Raw genomic sequence first — 14,550 nt, forward strand, 5'->3', positions numbered from 1 at the left:
TGAGTGACAGGCCTTTATGCATATACAGGAATTACTCATTCAACTTCTGCTGTGCAGCTGCCCAGGACTCTTCAAGGATGAGAGAACAGTAAACAAGAATGTATCAAAAATCTAGGACTGGGCAAAGGGCTAAAACAAAAGAATTATTTTTAATGGGAAAATGAACTAAGGAACCTTCTCCGATCATGCACATATAAGACATAGAGTAGTGGGAAAAGTTAGGTTTTGTAATCTAGCACGTAGAGATTTGAATTCTGTCTCCACCATTTCCTATCCATCCTCCTGCTCCGTATTTCTTTGAATGTGTTACCTAATGTCACATGTTTCAGTTCTTCCATGTATAAAATGCGATCAAATAATAGTGATAATGGCTAATGTTTATTGTGTACTTACTTTATGGAAGATTCTGTGCTAAGCACATTGCATATAGTATCTCATTTAAATCCAAGAGGTAGGAACTATTATTATTCCTATGTTCAGGCATAAATACTGAGGTGGCTTAGAGGTGAAACAAGTATTTTGCAGGATAGCTAAAGATATCATAGGCCAGGCATGGAGGCTCACGACTGTAATCCCAGCACTTTGGGAAGCTGAGGCTGGTGGATCACTTGAGGTCAGGAGCTTGAGATCAGCCTGGGCTACATAGTGAGATCCTGTCTTGAAAAAAATAATAATAATAACATAAACAAGTGTCTCAGCATGTTGCACAGAAGTTACTCTATAAATAATAACTTTTTATAAAATATTATCTTACAATAACTGCCATATTTAATAATGGTATATTAGAAGACGAGATATTTCAACACCACACATCTACAACCATTTGATCTTTGACAAACCTGAGAAAAACAAGCAATGGGGAAAGGATTCCCTATTTAATAAATGGTGCTGGGAAAACTGGCTAGCCATATGCAGAAAACAGAAAACTGGACCCCTTCCTTACCTCTTATACAAAAATTAACTCAAGATGGATTAAATACTTACATGTAAAACCCAAAACCATAAAAACTCTAGAAGAAAACCTAGGCAATACCATTCAGGACATAGGGATGGGCAAAGACTTCATGACTAAAACACCAAAAGCAATTGCAACAAAAGCCAAAATTGATAAATGGGATCTAATTAAACTAAAGAGCTTCTGCACAGCAAAAGAAACTCATCAGAGTGAACAGGCAACCTACAGAATGGGAGAAAAATTTTGCAATCTAACCATCTGACAAAGATCTAATATCCAGAATCTACAAGGAGCTTAAACAAATTTACAAGAAAAAAACAAACAACCCCAACAAAAAGTAGGCAAAGGATATGAACAGACACTTCTCAAAAGAAGACATTCATGTGGCCAACAAACATATGAAGAAAAGCTCAGCATCACTGGTCATTAGAGAAATCCAAATAAAAACCAAAATGAGATACTATCTCATGCCAGTTAGAATGGTGATTATTAAGTCAGGAAACAACAGATGCTGGCGAGGCTGTGGAGAAATAGGAACACTTTTACACTGTTGGTGGGAGTGTAAATTAGTTGAACCATTGTGGAGGACGGTGTGACAATTCCTCAAGGATCTAGAACCAGAAATACCACTTGACCCAGCAATCCCATTACTGGGTATACACCCAAAGGGTTATAAATCATTCTACTATAAAGACACATGCACATGTATGTTTATTGCAGCACTATTGACAATAGCAAAGACTTGGAACCAACCCAAATGCCCATCAATGATAGACTGGATAAAGAAAATGTGGCACATTTACGCCATGGAATACTATGCAGCCATAAAAAAGAATGAATTCATGTCTTTTGCAGGAACATGGATGAAGCTGGAAGCCATCATTCTCACCAAACACAGGAACAGAAAACCAAACACCACATGTTCTCACTCGTAAGTGGGAGTTGCACAATGAGAACACATGGACACAGGGAGGGGAACGTCACACACTGGGGCCTGTTGGGGGATGAGGGGCAAGGGGACAGAGAGCATTAGGACAAATACCTAATGCATGCAGGGCTTAAAACCTAGAAGACGGGTTGATGGGTGCAGCAAACCACCATGGCACATGTATACCTATGCAACAAACCTGCACGTTCTGCACATATATCCCAGAACTCAAAGTAAAATTAAAAAAAAAAAAAAGAATAACCAAAATTTCGTCTTTCTACTTCAAAGCTTCCCTTAAAAAAACATAGAAGATGAGATATTTCAAAAATATAAGTTGTCACCATCAACAAGTTATCTGCACCCATAGTTCAAAGTTTTCTGATTGGTTATGAAATATGAGTAGATTTATGGTTCCCACATTTTGGTGTGAGTGAATGAGTGCATAAAATTGCAGATTCTACAAATTTTGATTTCATGCGTCCCAGGGCTCTGCCTTTCTGAAAAACATGCCAATAATTCATTCCAAAGCTGGTGGTCAGTTTGGAGCCAAACTTTGATAAATATTGGCCTAGAAGATCTCCAAAGTCTCATCCAGCTCTAAAATGACAATATATATATTTTTAAACTGTCATGGGGTTATGGGGAAAAGGAGGGCACTTTTCAACAAATTGAAACGCCAGGGAAAATTAGAGGTGCTCCAAATCACACGGAACTCTTCACAGGATTTTTTTTCTCTTTGTGGGTAGATACATTCCAAAGACCAAATTCCATATTAGTTGTTTGCTCAGAGATGCAATGTAAAGACTGATATGATTCCAAAGACTAGTAGAATAAATCTTGACCCAATTAGCTCTAAAATGGATGAGGGACAGTTCCTAAGGAAATTATAGCATATTAGAAACAACATGTTATCTGTAGAATAGCCATTCTCATCTCTAAAGATATTTCTTTCTAGAGAGTCTCGAAGTCCTGGAACCATGTTGGTAAATTCTTCCTCCTTTGTTCTCTTTTTCTTTTAGGGTTTGCACGGATGATTGCCTTTCTACTAATCAAATCACAACCCCTCTTGATTTCATTAAAATCAGTGTCCTTAATGAGATTTGAGAAGCAAACGAATTGACATCAGCAGCTCCAAATTCTTTTTTTTTTTTTTTTTTTTTTCAGACAGAGTCTCGCTTTGTTGCCCAGGCTGGAGTGCAGTGGCGCGATCTCGGCTCACTGCACGCCATTCTCCTGCCTCAGCCTCCCGAGTAGCTGGGACTACAGGCACCCGCCACCACGCCCGGCTAATTTTTTCTATTTTTTAGTTGAGACAGGGTTTCACCGTGTTAGCCAGGATCGTCTCGATCTCCTGACCTCGTGATCTGCCTGCCTCCGCCTCCCAAAGTGCTGGGATTACAGGAGTGAGCCACCGCGCCCAGCCAGCAGCTCCAAATTCTTTAGTTCACACTGCAGCCGTTTCCCCCTCCCCACAACCCCTCACCCTTTTTACCCACCCATCACCGATCCACACACTCCCCGCCCCCATCCACACATTGGCTAAAATTACCAATCAATGAGGGCTTTTTCACTTGTTACCAGAGGAGGAAAGGAAGAGTCAACCATCTCAGTATGGTTAGAAAACAACGCTACTAACTCACTTAGTACATGCCAGCACTTTGGGTAATTTATTCAGCCTGCCCCTACCTCCGTGCATTCAGCTTACTTTAGACCTCCATCCATAGGTTCCCTAAAGGAGGTATGGCTACAGCAAAAAATAAGTAAAATCAAAATTCTCCTATTGAGACAATTTTCCTGGATGTGCTCTGTAATTAGTTATTTACGGTCCATGCAAATAATCCTAAAATCTTGATTAAGACAGACTAGAAGGTCACATTGTACATGATTTCATTTATATGGAAGTATTTAATTTATATGAAAATATATCCAGGATAGGTAAATCCCTAGAGGCAGAAAGCAGACTGGTAGTTGCGCAGGGGCTGGAGAGGACACTAGGGAGTGGCTACTTAAGGAATGTGAAGTTTTCTTTTGGGGATAGGAAAAAGTTTTGAAAATAGAGGTGGTAGTTACACAAGTCTGTATGTACTAAACGCCACTCAAGTGTACACTTTAAAATGCTTAATATTGTGTTTTTTCAATTTCACCTCAATTTTTAAAAATCCTGATTGAGAGGAAAAGTCCTCCGCCCAGCCGGCCCCGCTAAAGTGCTCTCCACTGCTGTCCTCTTCAGCTCAACATGGTGGCCTACCGGACGATTGGCATCCTCAGCCGCTTCTGTGACTTCAGGATCCTCTGATCCCAAGGTTATACATGCCGCAATTTTACAGTCTTCTGCTTCGCTGACCAGAACCCACATTAACTATGGAGTCAAAGGGGATGTGGCAGTTATTTGAATTAAATCTCCCAATTCAAAGGTAAATACACTGAATAAAGAGCTGCATTCAGAGTTCACAGAAGTTATGAATGAAGTCTGGGCTACTAATCAAATCACAAGTGCCGTCCTTATCTCATCAAAGCCAGGCTGCTTTATTGCAGGTGCTGATATCAGTATGTTAGCCACTTGCAAGACCCCTCAAGAAGTAACACAGATATCACAAGAAGCACGGAGAACATTTGAGAAACTTGAAAAGGCCACAAAGCCTGTTATAGCTTCCGTCAGTGGATCCTGCCTGGGGGGAAGGCTTCAGCTTGCCATTTCATGCCAATACAGAATAGCAACAAAAGATGGAAAAACAATATTAGGTGCCCCTGAAGTCTTGCTGGGGATCTTACCAGGAGCAGGAGGCACACAAAGGCTGCCCAAAATGGTGGGTGTGCCTGCTGCTTTTGTCATGATGCTGACTAGTAGAAACATTCGTACAGATAGGGCAAAGAAAATGGGACTGGTTGACCAATTGGTAGAACCCCTGGGACCAGGACTAAAACCTGCAGAGGAATGGACAATCGAATACCTAGAAGAAGTTGCAATAACTTTTGCCAAAGGACTAGCTGATAAGAAGATCTCTCCAAAGAGAGTCAAGGGATTGGTGGAAAAATTGACAGTGTACACCATGACTATTCCATTTGTCAGGCAACAGGTATACAAAAAATGGAAGAAAAAGTGCAAAAGGAGACTAACGGCCTTTATCCTGCACCTCTGAAAATAATTGACGTGGTAAAGACTGAAATTGAGTGAGGGAGTGATGCTGGTTATCTCTCTGAATCTCAGAAATTTGGAGACCTTGCCATGACCAGTGAATCAAAGGCCTTGATGGGACTCTACCGTGGTCAGGTCTTGTGCAAGAAGAATCAATTTGGAGCACCACAGAAGGATGCTAAGCGTCTGGCTATTCTTGGTGAAGGGCTGAAGGGAGCAGGCATCACCTAAGTCTCTGTGGATAAGAGGCTAAAGACTATACTTAAAGATGCCACACTCACTAGGCTAGGCCAAAGACAGCAACGAGTGTTCAAAGGATTGAATGATAAAGTGAAGAAGAAAGCTCTAACATCATTTGAAAGGGATTCCATCTTCAGCAACTTGACTGGGTGTGGGGAAAAGAGAGATCAGACTGTTACTGTGTCTATGTAGAAAGAAGTAGACATAAGAGACTCCATTTTGTTCTGTACTAAGAAAAATTCTTCTGCCTTGAGATGCTGTTAATCTGTAACACTACCCCCAACCCTGTGATCGCAGAAACAAGTGCTGTGTTGACTCAAGGTTTAATGGATTTAGGGCTATGCAGGATATGCTTTGTTAAACAAATGCTTGAAGGCAGCATGCTTATTAAAAGTCATCACCACTCCCTAATCTCAAGTACCCAGGGGCACAAAACACTGTGGAAGGCCGCAGGGACCTCTGCCTAGGAAAGCCAGGTATTGTCCAAGGTTTCTCCCCATGTGATAGTCTGAAATATGGCCTTGTGGGAAGGGAAAGACCTGACCATCCCCCAGCCCGACACCCGTAAAGGGTCTGTGCTGAGGAGGATTAGTAAAAGAGGAAGGCCTCTTTGCAGTTGAGATAAGAGGAAGGCATCTGTCTCCTGCTCATCCCTGGGCAATGGAATGTCTTGGTGTAAAACCCGATAGTATATTCCATCTACTGAGATAGGAGAAAACTGCCTTAGGGCTGGAGATGAGACATGCTGGCGTCAATACTGCTCTTTAATGCATTGAGATGTTTATGTATATGCACATCAAAGCACAGCACCTTTTTCTTTACCCTGTTTATGATGCAGAGACATTTGCTCACATGTTTTCTTGCTGACCCTCTCCCCACTATTACCCTATTGTCCTGCCACATCCCCCTCTCCGAGATGGTAGAGATAATGATCAATAAATACTGAGGGAACTCAGAGACCGGTGCAGGCGCCGGTCCCCTGGGCCCACTTTTCTTTCTCTATACTTTGTCTCTGTGTCTCTTTCTTTTCTCAGTCTCTCGTCCCACCTGACGAGAAACACCCACAGGTGTGGAGGGGCAGGCCACCCCTTCAACTGGGCAGCTTGATTAGCAATGTTTTAAAGGTGGACATGGTGATTGAAGCTGTGTTTGAGGACCTTAGTCTTAAGCACAGAGTGCTAAAGGAAGTAGAAGCAGTGATTCCAGATCACTGTGTCTTTGCCAGTAACACATCTGCTTTCCCAATCAGTGAAACTGCTGCTGTCAGCAAAAGACCTGAGAAGGTGATTGGCATGAACTACTTCTCTCCCATGCACAAGATGCAGCTGCTGGAGATGATCACAACCGAGAAAACTTCCAAAGACACCCAGTGCTTCAGCTGTAGCAGTCAGTCTCAAGCAGGGGAAGGTCATCACTGTGGTTAAGGATGGACCTGGCTTCTATACCACCAGGTGTCTTGCACCCATGATGTCTGAAGTCATCCGAATCCTCCAGGAAGGAGTGGACCTGGAGAAGCTGGACTCCCTGACCACAAGCTTCGGCTTTCCTTTGGGTGCTGCCACACTGGTGGATGAAGTTGGCGTGGATGTAGCGAAACATGTGGCGGAAGATCTGCGCAAAGCCCTTGGGGAGCGGTTTGGAGGTGGAAACCCAGAACTGCTGACACAGATGGTGTCCAAGGGCTTCCTAAGTCGCAAGTCTGGGAAGGGCTTTTACATCTATCAGGAGGGTGTGAAGAGTAAGAATTTGAATTCTGACGTGGATAGTATCTTAGTGAGTCTAAAGATGCCTCCTAAGTCTGAAGTCTCCCCAGGTGAAGACATCCAGTTCCGCCTAGTGACAAGATTTGTGAATGAGGCAGTCATGTGTCTGCAAGAGGGGATCTTGGCCATACCTGCAGAGGGAGACATCGCAGCTGTCTTTGGGCTCGGCTTCCCGCCTTGTTTTGGAGGGCCTTTCTGCTTTGTGGATCTGTATGGCGCCCAGAAGATAGTGGACCGGCTCAAGAAGTATGAGGCTGCCTATGGAAAACAGTTCACTCCATGCTAGCTGCTAGCTGACCATGCTAACAGCCCTAACAAGAAGTTCTACCAGTGAGCAGGTCTCATGCTTCGCTCAGTCAGTGCACTAATCCCAGCTGTGGGCAGTGCTGGTTTTCCAACAGAGTGGCGTCTAGACTTATCAGAGTAACCAGAAGGAAGACAAACCCTGGCATTGGGTTTGCTCCCTGATTAAAGTGCCTTCAGCCAAGACCATCTCTCCCTCCTGGTGCAGTCTGACTGTGAATTAGAGTTTGCACTTCCTATTGGAAGGTGGAACCCGCTGTGCTCATTGTATAAGCCCCGAGACCTAGAGTGGCAGCCAAGAGCCATCTGGAGCCATCTCTGCCTGTTCCTCCCAGGAGGCCAGTGTGGCCAGGGGTGGTGAGGGCAATTCTGCACCCAGCCAAACACATAACAGTAAAAACCAAACTCTGTATCAGCATCTCTGCCTCTCTGCCTGGTTGTTCCTTTTTCTACTGTCTTTGTCCTTCTGGTTTAAATGCCTCCTTCGAAAAGCAAGCTGGAAGAAAGCCCTGTGCTTTGGGAGTAAGAATGTTTGTGCAGAATTCTAGGCAGCTCCTTAGGGAGGGACTGTGATGAGAGAAAGTGGGACCTGGTGGGCTCAAAACCACACACACCTGCCTGTGTAGATGCTTTGCCTGGGCTTCTGCTCACCATGGTGTACCAGGATATTAAAGCTCTTTCTCCAGAAGAAAAAAAAAAACAAAAACGGATTAAACTCAGAGACTTCTAGGGACTGAATAGCCAGAAAAAAGAAACAAGCAATGACTGGGCTATTCTCTCTTTAGGGATGTTATTAGTTTGTACAATCAGAAGAGAAAGTCCATAAATAAGGGGTGCAAAGATGACAAGTGCTCTGAGACCGAGGAGAAGAAAGAATAGATATGGGAATGGGAGGAAAGAGCCCAGGATATCAGTGGAAAGTTCACTTGGCCAAAACTAGGCAGCAGATGTGTAGAGGGGAACTAAAGGCGGTGAGCAGATGTATGCTTTCCCTGAACAGGAGGACACATGATAAATTTATAGTATAATTTAAAGCATTACTTTATTTTTTATTATCAAAAATGATAAAAACCTGAAAAGAAAACAAGAAAATGTATGTCATTGTAGGAGGCAAAAGGTGTTATTAAAAGCAGAAAGAAACAACTTGAGCAATAAAGAGGTGACTCTAGGCCAGGTGCGGTGGCTCACACCTGTAATCCCAGCCCTTTGGGAGGCTGAGGCGGGCAGATCATGAGGTCAGGATTTCAAGACCAGCCTGACCAACATGGTGAAACCCCTTCTCTACTAAAAATACAAAAATTAGCTGGGCGTGGTAGTGCACACCTATAATCCCAGCTACTCAGGAGGCTGAGGCAGGAGAATTGCTTGAACCCGGGAGGCAGAGGTTGCAGTGAGCCGTGATTGTGCCATTGCACTCCAGCCTGGGTGACAGAGCATCTCAAAAAAAAAAAAAAAAAAAAAAGTGACTCGAGTATCTTCAAATGCAGAGGCCACGTGTTAGTTAACTTTGCATCCCAGCACTGCCCTGGGCACTTGGTGTTCAAAAGTTGTTTTTTGACTAAAGGATAATGACTCACATTTACATAGGGCCTATGTGCCGGTGCTACTCTAAACCACTTAATTCATTTAATCTCGCGGTAGCCTTAAGGGTTTTGTATCGCTGATCTCTTTTACAGATGAGAAAACTGAGGCATAGAATGGTTTGAATCATAATGGTGGGGTGGAGACTAAAGTAACTCCATCTTGGCTGCGAAAACACCATGTTGACTTCTGATTAACCCCCAGTTCCAGTAATACCTCTAAGATCTCTACTTTATCTACTGTTAAGAACACATATTTACCATAAGTCTAGCCCCTAGATTAAAACAACCTTGACGTTATCATAAACAGGCACTTACTATGCATCCTGCCCTTAAGCAAATTATAGGCTATGATTCGGGTAGCATTCTTGCCTTTCCCTGAGGGGTGGCCTTCAATTGTCCTACACATCCCTTCTGAAGCACGGATACCCTTTCCCTATGGTATGTAAGCCCTGGGTCTGGGTTGGGGTAACAGCAAGGGGATCCACCATCTTGCAGATGCCTGGGACATGGCTTCTGCTTTTAAGTTCTTATTAAATGCTTTTTTTTTGCTGAGAAACTGGGCATGTCTGCCTCTTTATCTGGCCTTTCAGCTCCCTCAGCCTTTGGGGGTAGGTTTGCATAGGCCTCCTCACCGTAGAAGAGATGGAGTCGGGATTTGCACCCATATAGTCTAGCTCCAGTGTGTGCCTGACACATAGGCTATCCTTCCTGAAGGAGTCAGTCAAAGAAATCAGGATAAAGAGAAAGACTGATGAGCCAGTAAACACACTGATTCTCTACGCTTCCGAGAAGAGGAAAAATCAGAACCTCTTTGGCCTTTTCCAGGTTCTTGTTTCTGGTCAGATTCATAGCTAACAGCCATTGGCTGAATCTCCACAGAATTCCTGGGGAATGTATGTGATGTGTGAAAACAAAAGAGACACCTGTGCTCTGCCTCGACTTGTTTGTTTTTTTGTTTGTTTGTTTGCTTGTGAGACAAGGCTCTCACACCTTTTGTTGCCCAGGGTGGCCTTGAACTCCTGGGCTCAAGGAGTCTTCCTGCTTCAGCCTGTGGAGTAGCTGGGATTATAGGCAGGAGCCGCCACACTAAGTATCTCTGCCTCAACTCTGAATAAGAGAGCACTTCACATCCAGTGGACATGAAAGCATTCTGCACCTTGAGGTAAGCAAGAAAACAAATAAGCAGGGCCATAGCCTCTAGTTCTAGTTTCCAAAATAAATAAAATCTTCAAGTCTCCTCCATAAGTTACTGACTCTGTCATGCAAACAACTGCATCTCTGACTTTGCCAATGGCAATCTCTGAAGGTGGGTAATAATCTTTGAGGATATGAGAACCATATACAAAAAAAAAAAAATCGGATAGGTTGTGGTGGCTTATGCCTGTAATCCCAGCACTTTGGGAGGCCGAGGCAGGAGGATCACTTGAGGCCAGGAGTGCGAGATCAGCCTGGCCAAAATAACAAAACCCCAAAATACAAAAACAATTAGCTGGGCGTGGCAGTGCACACCTGTAATCCCAGCTATTCAGGAGGCTGAAGCGTAAGAATCCCTTGAACCTGGGAGGCAGAGGTTGCAGTGAGCCAAGATCACACCACTGCACCCCAGCCTGGGCAACAGAGTAAGACTCTGTCTCAGAAAATTAAAAAATTAAAAAAAAAAAATCCCACCATGAACAGATAAACAGTAAGTCTAGTGACTTTGGGAATCTCATTTGTTTCTCTTTCAGTAGGTTGTATTTTTTATTCCAGTTTTTCTAAGGTGTAGCCTCCCAAACAAACCTTTGGCAAGCAAGTAAACTATTCCTTTGTCTTGGAGTCTTCCTTTTGCAACTGAATTAACTTTTTAGACCTTTTAGAAGTTTTAGAGTTTTAGAGTTCAGGCATGGTTCTGCTGCACCAAAACTGTGTGAACTTGGTCAGGTCTTATGAAACCTTTTTCTCTGTCGGAAAAATATTAATAATAATACTTCTGCTTCCCACCACACGGGGAATATGATGTTTGTTTAAAAAAAAAGCACAGAACACTTTATTAAAAAGTTGTTGTTATTGTTGTTGTTGTTTTAGTCTATTTTCTGTTATTGAGTCTATCACCAACTGAGTAATTTATAAAGAAAAGAAATTTATTTCTCACAGTTCTGGAGGCTGAGAAGTCCAAGAACATGGTGCCATCATCTGATGAGAGTCATCCCATGGTGAAAGGACAGAAAGTGCAAGCAAACTGGTGAGGCAGAGAGAAGAGATCGGGCAAAACTCCCTTTTATTGTAAACCCAGTCTCATGATAACTAACCTACCCCTGCAATAACAGCAGCAGTAATCCATTTATGATGGATTTGCCATCACCTAATCACCTCTTTTCTTTTCTTTTTTTTTTTTGAGATGGAGTCTCGCTCTGTCACCCAGGCTGGAGTGCAGTGGTACGATCTCAGCTCACTGCAACCTCTGCCTCCCAGGTTCAAGCAGTTCTCATGGCTCAGCCTCCTGAGTAGCTGGGATTACAGGCACCTGCCACCACACCTAGCTAATTTTTGTATTTTCAGTAGAGACGGGGTTTCACCACATTGGCTGGAGTTGGCTGGTCTTGAACTCCTTACCTCAAGTGATCTTCCTGCCTCAGCCTCCCAAAGTGTCGGGATTACAGATGTGAGCCACTGCTCCCAGCCCTAATCATTTCTTCTTCTTCTTCTTCTTTTTTTTTTTTTTTTTAAGATAGAGTTTCGCTCTTGTCGCCCAGGGTGGAGTGCAATGGCACAATCGTGACTCACTGCAGCCTCCACCTCCTGTGTTCAAGCAATTCTCCTGCCTCAGCCTCCCAAGTAGCTGGAATATAGGCACCCACCCCTACGCCTGGCTAATTTTTTGTATTTTTAGTAGAGACGGGGTTTCGGCATGTTGGCCAGATTGGTCTCGATCTCCTGACCTCAGGTTATTCCCCCGCCTCGGCCTCCCAAAGTGCTGGGATTACAGCATGCCTGGCCCCTAATCACCTCTTAAAGACCCCACATCAATTAAAACTCAACATGAGTTTGGGAGGGGACAAACATTCAAACCATAACAATAGTGTCCCAGAGTTCCAAAGACCAAATTTGGAATAATTCCACTTTTAAAAAAGTTTTACTTTTAAAAAATTGTTTTACAGACAGGATCTCACTCTGTTACCCAGGCTGTTGTACAGTGATACCACCATAGCTCACTGTAACCTTGGCCTTGTGGGCTCAAGCAATCCTCCTGCCTCAGCATCCCCAGTAGCTGGGACTACAGGGGCAGCTACCATGCCTGGCCAGTATTTTAATTTTTTGTAGAGACAGTCTTGCTATGTTTCTCAGGCTAGTCTTGAACTCCTGCCTTGGTCTCCCAAAGCGTTGGGATTACAGATGTGAGCTACCAAGTCTGGCCAAAAAAAATTTTTTAATTAAATTTAAATTAGGACCAGGAACAGTGGCTCATGCTTGTGATCTCAACACGTTGGGAGGCCGAGGTGGGAGAATCACTTGAGGCTGGGAGTTCAAGACCAGTCTGCGCAACATAGCCAGACCCCCATCTGTATGAGAAAAAAAAAAAAAAAAAAGGTAAATTTAAACACACTTTAAACAGTAGAGAAACTAGTATTTGTGGTATTGCACATTTTTTGCAAGTTTTCTACTCATTGGCTAGCCAGCAAGGTTCATCTCATTTTGTTACAAGGGAAAGAATGGAAAAGCCAACCTACTCAAAAACAGTTTAACAGAAACCAATCAGCTTAAGTAGAAAAAAAAAATCCTATAGTCTTATTATATACTTAATAGTCTTACTAAATCTTTGAACACATAATCTTGTTAATTCACAGAACCACCCTTAAGGCAGGTATGTTGCCACCAATTTACAGCTGAGAAGCTACTTGCTTAGCATCACACCACTAGTGAGTGCCAAGTCTGGACTGGCACTGAAACAAATACCAATTATTTGAAATTAAAATGAACAGGATGATATAAGTGTCACTTTTATTGTACCTAGAACCATGTTGATTTGGGGATCTAGACATCCCATATATCAATGATGTAATAATTTTTTTTTAGTTTCTACATGACAAGAGAGAAATTACTGCTACTACGTCCACCTGATTTTTGTGTTTCTAGTAGAGATGGGGTTTCGCCATGTTGGCCAGGCTGGTTTCAAACTTCTGACCTCAGGTGATCTGCCTGCCTCGGCCTCCCAAAGTGCTGGGATTACAGGTGGGAGCCGCCGCGCCTGGCCTGCTTATTTGTGTTACTACTACTTCATTCCCCTTTCCCCTAAAATCTCATCCATTTTCAAGAATAGATGGATTTATAGAGGTAATTTTATACAAATGGAAGAAATGTTTCTGTGTACAATTCTCATTACCTTTCATTATAACTCCTTGTGTTTGATCATTTGGGACAGAACCACATATTAGGAAATGGTATACAATGATGCAGTTGATACCTTAACACCCATCAGTTTCTTCAATATAATACAGATTACTTTCTATAAAATGAATTTCCTTATACTTGCTCAAAATTTATCTATTCTGGTTTGGTTTGGGGTTTTTGTTTGTTTGTTTGGTGGAGGAGGGAAGACGAGGTGAATCTCCCACAAATTTATGAGATCATCTTGAATCCCTATGGATTGTTACATAAATTTAACCAAACACTCCATAAATCTACACAGTACAGATGTATAGCCAGGTAAGTACCCAGGAGAAAGGAAAAGGGAGAGGAAAGGGAACAATACCAGAGGTAGAGAAAAGAACTGCAAGACCCAAGGGTTAGGAATAAACTAGAACCTTACTCTAAGTGATTGGGCAAGTTGAAAAATAACACCAAATCATTATCAGCTATTAAAAAAAAAATGAGAGTTTGAGGTAAAGTGAAGTTCGATTTGTCAACAGGAAGCTGTGGGCTCTGCACCTCTATTTATATAAACATTTGCTTTTTCCATCTTGGGTTCTGCCCAGAATTTGTCGTCTGACTGCTGCTTCTGGGTCTGCTTGACTGGTTTTTAGAGAAAAAAAGAAAGAAAGAAAGAAAGAAAACAAAACTGTGGCCACCTGTTCCTCTCCTTACCACAGTCTTAACAAGTCACTTTCCCTGATGTTTGGTTGGTGAAAATGCTCAAAGATACAAGGGCTTCCGTTTTTATCAGAGTATTGCTTTATTAAGTAAGGCCTCCCTGAGCTGACAAAACTACAAGGACAGTCCTGTCTCTGCTCCACTGTGCTCCTGATGTCTTTCTGTTTTACCCTAAGTTTCCAGATGCCCCAGGACCCCTTCCCCACTTCTCAAATTCCCTTTGAATTTGGAATTTGACAGTTTCCATCTTTTAGCTTCCTGGCTCCCCCACCCTGGTGTCAGCCTGTTGTCACTCTCTCATCTGGCTATCCCCTGGTCTGGTGCTCTTCCATCTTTGTTCCCACTTCTTTTAGGATTCTTTTCCTTCTTCATTGTGTTACAGCTGCTTCAGTACAAAAGGAAGAGGGATCTTAGAGGTTGTTTGTGCCTTCTCACCAGGTGTAAAGTGGTTAGTTAAACATCTAACTTTGGCCACAAGTACCCTGAAGCAGAGAAGGGAGGAGCTTGTGTCTAGCAATATATACTGCCGTATATGTCATCAAAGTAAGACTCAGAAGTTGGGAAACCAGCTGCGG

At 42.9% G+C, this 14,550-nt stretch overlaps 1 pseudogene; it reads left to right on the forward strand.

The window, feature by feature from the left end:
• Window positions 1-4,119: 4,119 nt before the first annotated feature.
• On the forward strand, window positions 4,120-7,356 carry LOC129010278 (trifunctional enzyme subunit alpha, mitochondrial-like; annotated as a pseudogene).
• The last annotated feature ends 7,194 nt before the right edge of the window (window positions 7,357-14,550 follow it).

Source organism: Pongo pygmaeus, chromosome 10, assembly GCF_028885625.2.
Source record: "Pongo pygmaeus isolate AG05252 chromosome 10, NHGRI_mPonPyg2-v2.0_pri, whole genome shotgun sequence".
Classification (NCBI taxonomy): domain Eukaryota; kingdom Metazoa; phylum Chordata; class Mammalia; order Primates; family Hominidae; genus Pongo; species Pongo pygmaeus.